General features: G+C 50.7%; 1 long non-coding RNA gene across 1 annotated transcript; it reads right to left on the bottom strand.

The window, feature by feature from the left end:
* Nucleotides 1-3,820: 3,820 nt before the first annotated feature.
* LOC148758863 (uncharacterized) lies at nt 3,821-5,680 on the bottom strand. Its single transcript, XR_016020346.1, has 2 exons — nt 5,578-5,680; nt 3,821-5,429 (listed from the first exon to the last, which is right to left on the bottom strand). It is a non-coding gene; the product is annotated as an uncharacterized LOC148758863 (long non-coding RNA).
* Between the last annotated feature and the right edge of the window lie 895 nt (nt 5,681-6,575).

The following is a 6,575-nucleotide window of genomic DNA, read 5'->3' as shown; positions in this document are numbered from 1 at the left end:
GGAGCACTGAGCTCCGAGGTGGATGGAAAACTGGGGATGAAAAGCGTGCTCTAGTCTGAGGGGCTGGGCCCTGGGGTAGGAGAAGGGACAGGGCTGGGGCTGACGGGACCCGGTCAGGGTGGACAAGGAAGTTGGGGACACGAGAAACCAAACTCAGAGATGGCAGAAGATGGAGGAAAGAGAACGCTACCCTCTCCTACAACCCCTTCCTACATGTTCAGAACGTCCTGCTCCCTACGCACGAAAGATTTATGGAAGCCCTACTATGTGGCAGGCATTGTGCTAACATCTGAGGACACAGAGACACATAAGCCAAGGTCCTGCCCTCTCAAAGCCTTGTAAAGACTAAGGCCTCAGGCAAGATTTATGAGTATCATTTGTCGCATTTCCCCGAATTCCGAGCACAGGGGCTCCGTGTTGAAAGAAAGAAGGGGGAAACCTAGTGGGAAGGAAGGAATCCTGCAGCGCTTTGATGGGAGAACGGGATTTTAGTGGGCTTCTGTGTGGTTGGTTATGTAACAGCTCTCCTGGAAATATGTAAAAGAAGAACTTAGACAAAGTGCGTAATGGTGGAATCGCAGGCAGTGAATAACTCCCGCTATTGTGTGAGAAGATGGGAAGAGGTGGCTCAGGCTGGAAAGTGGGTCATGGGAGAAAGGTCACCAGTGGGCCGGGCAGCTGGCTGGCTGTGCAGAAACAATTGCTTCTCTTTCTCCACTTGGAAACCTGTCGATTCTCTCCAAGCCGCTCATGTTTCTCCTTGAGCTGCTGTGAAGGACCCAGCAGTCCTTGAGAAAGGCCCACCCCTGTTTGGAGATAAAAGGGGCCTGACCTGGGGGTGTGAGGCCCCACATGCTGCCCATGTGCTGGCACTCTAGGCGCCTTCTCAGGCACGGCCTGGCACCGTTCCTGGGCTCTGGTCTTGTCTCGCTGGTTCCCTTCTGGCGCCTTCCTGCCCAGACCCTGGAGCTGGCTCTGCTGGGCCTCTCTCCTCCCCCAGAAACACGATCTGTCTCTCTGCCCCTCTTCCAGCCTCCTGGGGACATGGCTCCTGCCTCCTGCCCTGCTGCTATTTCACACATGCTGCCCCTCCCTCTTCGTTCCTGGTTTCCCAGGACACCTCTTTCAGCCCCACCTGCTGTCTGCCTCTGGTGACCTTGAGTCCTTCCTGCATAGTGGGGTGGGTGCCAAGGCCTGGCACAAGCCTTGCCCAATCCCTGAGAATGCCAACTTTGAAACTAGATAGTGCGCAGGCCGCCAAAGAAGAAAGCTGCTTATGTTCTTCCCTGACGTCCTCCTGGCCACCCACGTCAGGACTGACACGTTAGCTGTCTTATCTTTGCACTGTCTTTGCACCCTTAGCAGACCCTCTGCCTGGGCAGCCGGCCCTCGGCGAGTGTGTGGAGGGGGTTGATTTTTGCTTCCTTGCGCCCCTCACAGAGCTGAATGGCTCTGAGTAATTACAGCCCCCAGACTGACAATACAATTTAGGAACACCCAGATCACAAAGGGGCTGGAGCGCACAGAAGCCAAAATGTGGGAAGCATCCTGGAAAAGGTGCAGGGCAGGGAAGCAGGCAGCTTCCTGAGGCCTGGACCCACGTCCATTGATGGTGCAGGTGGCAGCCCCAAGCTGTCCCAGATGATAGCCTCAGCAAAGGGTGGGAGTGTGGCAGAGGGACAGAATGGGGAAATTCCGATTATCTGGGGGAGGGGACAGACCAGACTGGTCTGCAAGGGAGGCTAACTTTTTTCAGCTTCCTCCCTTCAAGCCAGGGACTGATGACCAAAGCACTAGTGTGGTCTCTGCTCACCATGTGACTACCCAGACAGCCCCTGCCAGCGCCTCCTGAAGACCGGCAGGGCAGGAGGGGCTGAGGGGGAAAGAGGGGTTGTGAGGTGGGCATGGGGAGGGGTGACAAGGGCTGCAGCAGCCGCAGGAACAGGTTTCAGTTGGCTGCCTGCATCTTCCCTGGAGCCACTTCCCTCCCTCCGTCACTGGCCTGTCTGTCACAGGCCATTAAGCTTTCGGCAGGTGCTGTGCTTGGCTGAGGCTGGGGGCCAGCAGCGGGGTGAAGTTGAAGGCATGGAGGAGGCTCGAACACGCCAAGCCAGCCTATCCCTTCTCAGTCCTTGGCTGACTGGGCATAAGTGCTCCCCTGAGAAAGCTATACCCTCATGAACCCCTGAGATTCCCTGCGCACACACACACGCACACACACACACCACATACACCATACATATCATACAAACACCACACACATACCACACTCATGCACACACCGCACATACCACATACACACACCACACACACACCACATACACACCATGTACACACATACCCCACATACACATACATGTACACCAGATACACACCACATACACATACAAACCACACACATACACACACACACTTGCAGCATCCAGGTCCCAAATGTTGACACTTCTTCCCTGGCAGCCCCCAAATGTCCCCTGCTGCTCCAAGGTTCTCAGTGAGAGGCCTTTTGGGTGTCCCCATCTGCACACAAAGCTCCCATTGCATCCCAGGGCAAAGCTTTCTTGACAGCCAGCCAGCCCTGCTGTTAATGCTTGGGCATCTTTCTTTCCTTCCCGCCCTCTCTCCCTCCCTCCCTCTCTCACTCCCTCCTTCCCTCCCTCCGCCTCCCTCTTTCCCCCTGTCTGGGCTGCAGGGGACTGAGCAATTCCATCCTCTTAGGGCTTGAAAGCACAGGAGAGAAAGCATAAGGCTTATATCCATGCCAAGGACACCAAGAGCCTTGAAATGGAGACGTTGCCCCACTCAGAGGGAGATATGTTTACGCCCATCGGATCAGGGTCCTCTGCTTAAAATTCTGGACACACTCCTCTTACCTCACAAGCACCTCAACTCGGCAGACAAAGCCTGTCAGGACCAGGCTCCTGGGGCCCCCTCAGCCCATGCCCTGCCATTCCCCAGCCCCTGGACATCCCAACGTGCTGGACCCCAGTTCTTCTTCCTGGTCTTGCCCTGGCCTCTCAAGCCCACATCATTTTGCCGATGCCGTTCCTTCTGCTTTGAATGCCTTTTCTTACCTTGTCCACCTGGCGAGTTCATTCATCCTTCATTCTTTAGGTTGCCTCTGCTGGGAGGCTTTCCTTAATAGCACTCTCTGTTCTCTGCAGACTTTGATGCTCCCTCTTTGAGTGTTCATAATTCCCTTGCTCAAAGCATTTCCCACATCGTATTTTAGCAGTTAACAGGCCCATCTTCCTCATTACATTGTGAGCTAAGGGGCAGGGGACTGTGTTTAATCCAAAACCTCTACCACAGAGTTGCCACATAATAGGTGCTCAAGAATACTTGTCAACCGATTACATGACTTAATGAATGGGGCAGAAGAAATTAAAGTAAACAGAGAGGAACACCAGGTGTCTGAAGAGGGAAAGGAATTTCCAGCAGTGGATATCAAAGAAGGCTTCCTGGAGGAAGTGACCAGGCTGTTGACAGGATAGAGACATTCACAACAAAATAGCTAATTGGTCAAGGTAGGGGCAGCTATAGGAAAGATTTTCTGTCAGGAATAAAAATGTCTGTAGCCAACATTCACTGAGTACCTACTCTGTACCAGGATTTACTCTAAGCCCTTACACATATTATTATCCCAATTAATCTTGAAAACACTAATTACAGGTTGGCACTGTAATTATCCCCACTTCACAGATAAGGAAAGTGAAGTTCAGTTACTAGCCCAAGGCATATAGATCCAGTTTTTTAAAAATAATTTGAATTGTTTTCAATTACAGTTGACATGCAATATTATATTAATTTCAGGTATACAACATAGTGGTTAGGTGTTTATATAACTTATGAAGTGACCCCTCCCCCATAAGTCTAGTACCCATCTGACACCATACATGGTTATTACAATATTACTGACTATATTCCCTATGCTGTACTTTACATCCCCGTGACTGTTTTTCGTAAATGTCAGATTTGATGAGAGAAGCATAACAACCAGGAGTGAGACAGAATACGGAATTTGACTTTTTACAATGGGGAAGCTACTTTAAAAATTGATACTTCTGAGACTAAAATTATCAGGGCAGGCAGTGGGGTAGGGAAAATGGATGTGAAGTGGGGGAAGCAAGAATGAACTGAACCAGTGAGAAAGACCTGGGACTCTAGAGGATGAACAGGCAGCCACCTCCAACCCATCAATGACACAGGTGACCTGCAGGAGAAGTTGACACACTTTGTCCTGCAGCGGAACACACACTTGGCCCAGGATCTAGACAAGCTAGAGAAGCAGGTGGGGAGGGAGCCCAGAGACCTGCATCGACAGGTGTGCGGTGCAACAATGCTGCACCTACCTCAGGAGCGAACACGGCTGCTGCGTCCCCTCCTGCCACCACGGCCAACTCACAGGAAAGGGGATTCTGGAACTGTCGTTCAGCTTAGCTCAGCTGACATAGTGCAGAGCCACCCCTCAGGTCACAACCCACACCTGGGGGTGGGGCTGGGAAGGTTGATCAGAGCCAGACGAGGAGGGTCTTGACAGCTCACCAAGGCATTTGGGAATCCTTCTGTGGGATAAGGTTCTGGTTTTAGGGACTGCACGTTGAGTTGGAAGCAAAGGTGGGGCATGCCTTGGCCACGCCCTGCAGGTGTTGGGCACACTCCCGGCTGGGGTCGGAAGGCAGGAACCCTGGGAGAGATTCTGAACTGGGCGGTGCAGGGTGTGTGTGAAGGAGGAGACCAGAAAGCCTGGGTTGAGCCTCAGCTGATGCTTGCAGGTAAGACACGAGTTAGGCGGAAAGGCTGGCAGAACTGTAAATAGCCAAGGTCAAGGATGTGGAGATGTGGCATCTTGACCCTTCTTCCTGGCAGATGCAGCTCTGATGGTGCCTGTGTCACGTTCAGAGCTGGGCTCTTAGGTAGCTTCGTACAGGTGCCTCTCCCCACTCTCTCGCCTTTGTGTGAGGGGCAGGTCCTGCTGTTTGGGCCCAGATTCTGCTCTGGAAGCTCAGGCACTCGCTGCTAGAGTATAAGATAAGCCTCTGGGCTTAAGGTGTGACATTTGTCCACTGCCTTCTGAGGCCCCCACTGTATGCGGGACACTGGGCTGGGCTGGGTACCAGCCAGGAAGCCTGTGTGTGCCCAGGCCCTGCCTTCAGGGAGCCAACGTACCATCTGCTGGAGACAGAGGAAGAAAATGGGCACTGTAGTTGAGGGAAGAGGAGCACCGAGGAAGGAAGCCTCCCCAATCTGGGAGGACGTCAGGAAGAAGTGGCATTTAAGTATGAATCTGGTCAAGTCCCTAGATCTAACCACCACGAACAGGAAATCCAGAGGCCGGTGCTGCCGTCGTTCCAACTGCGGGACCTATAAGGCCAGCAACCTAGTGTCCTCTCTGCTATACTGTGCAGGAAAACAAAAACAGCAAGGTGAACCTGTGGATAAAAAGAGAGTTAATAGACAGGACAGCTCATTGTAACATGTGCACCTTATTTGAAAATGATGATGAATTACTCTGCTCAGACTGCGATAACAAAACACCACAAACTGGGAAGCTTAAAAATAGCAGAATGTGTTTCTCACAGTTCTGGAGGCTTGAAGTCCCAGGTCAAGGTCTGTCAGGGTTCTGTTTCTGGGGAGGACTCTCTCCTGGCTTGTACAGGGCCTTTTCTTGGAGCCATGTGATTGGGGGGGGGGGGGGATGTAGAGAGAGATCACTTCCTCTTCTTATAAGGCCACCAGGCCTATCAGATGAGGAACCCATTGTTATGACCTAATTTAACCTTAATTACCTTCCAAACTCCCCATGGCCAAATACAGTCACATTGGGGGTTAGGGCCTCAATATACGAATTTGCGAGAAACGCAATTCAGTCCATAGCAGATGACATTTATGAGGAACCAGCATTTTGAACGTTGACTGGGTATTTGATTATATTGAGGAACTATTGCTAAATATCTCTTGGGGTATGATAATGGCAATATTGTTTCATATATTTACATATACATGTACAGTTGACCCTTGAACAATATGGGGGTGCGTGGTGCTGACCTCCCACGCAGTTGAAAATTCGCATATTATTTAAGTCAGCCCTCCACACACTTTGATCCCAACCACCAAACGTACAGTTGAACCTTGAACAAAGCAGGTTTGGCCTGTGTGGGTCAATTGAACTGCTCAGGTCAATTGAAAACAATCCATGTATAAGTGGACCAACACAGTTCAAACCCACATTGGTCAAAGATCAACTGTACATACATAAAATTTATGTATATTGGGAGTGCCAAAAAAATGTATACAAGTGGACACTTTGCTCAGCATTACTCAAGCAGTGGATCGCTGTAATCAGAAGTGTCTGGATGCTGATGGTAACCACTTGGAGCACCTCTTGTAATTGCAGAAGTCAAACGTGACTTGTATTCATCTTTTGTTATCGGTATATAGTGAGTATTACAATTTTAATACAGTTTTCCTTTCTTAAAATGTGTATACTTTTTTTGGCACCGTCTGTATATGTACGAGTTTGGACAATTCAGTTCGCAAACTCACCTCAGAAAAAGTGCTACATACCTCATTGCTGA

Source organism: Rhinolophus sinicus, chromosome 2, assembly GCF_057876585.1.
Source record: "Rhinolophus sinicus isolate RSI-liver-muscle chromosome 2, RSI-T2T, whole genome shotgun sequence".
NCBI classification, from domain to species: Eukaryota; Metazoa; Chordata; class Mammalia; order Chiroptera; family Rhinolophidae; genus Rhinolophus; species Rhinolophus sinicus.
Note: the sequence above shows the minus strand (reverse complement) of the source record. Positions and strands in the feature narration are given on the sequence as shown.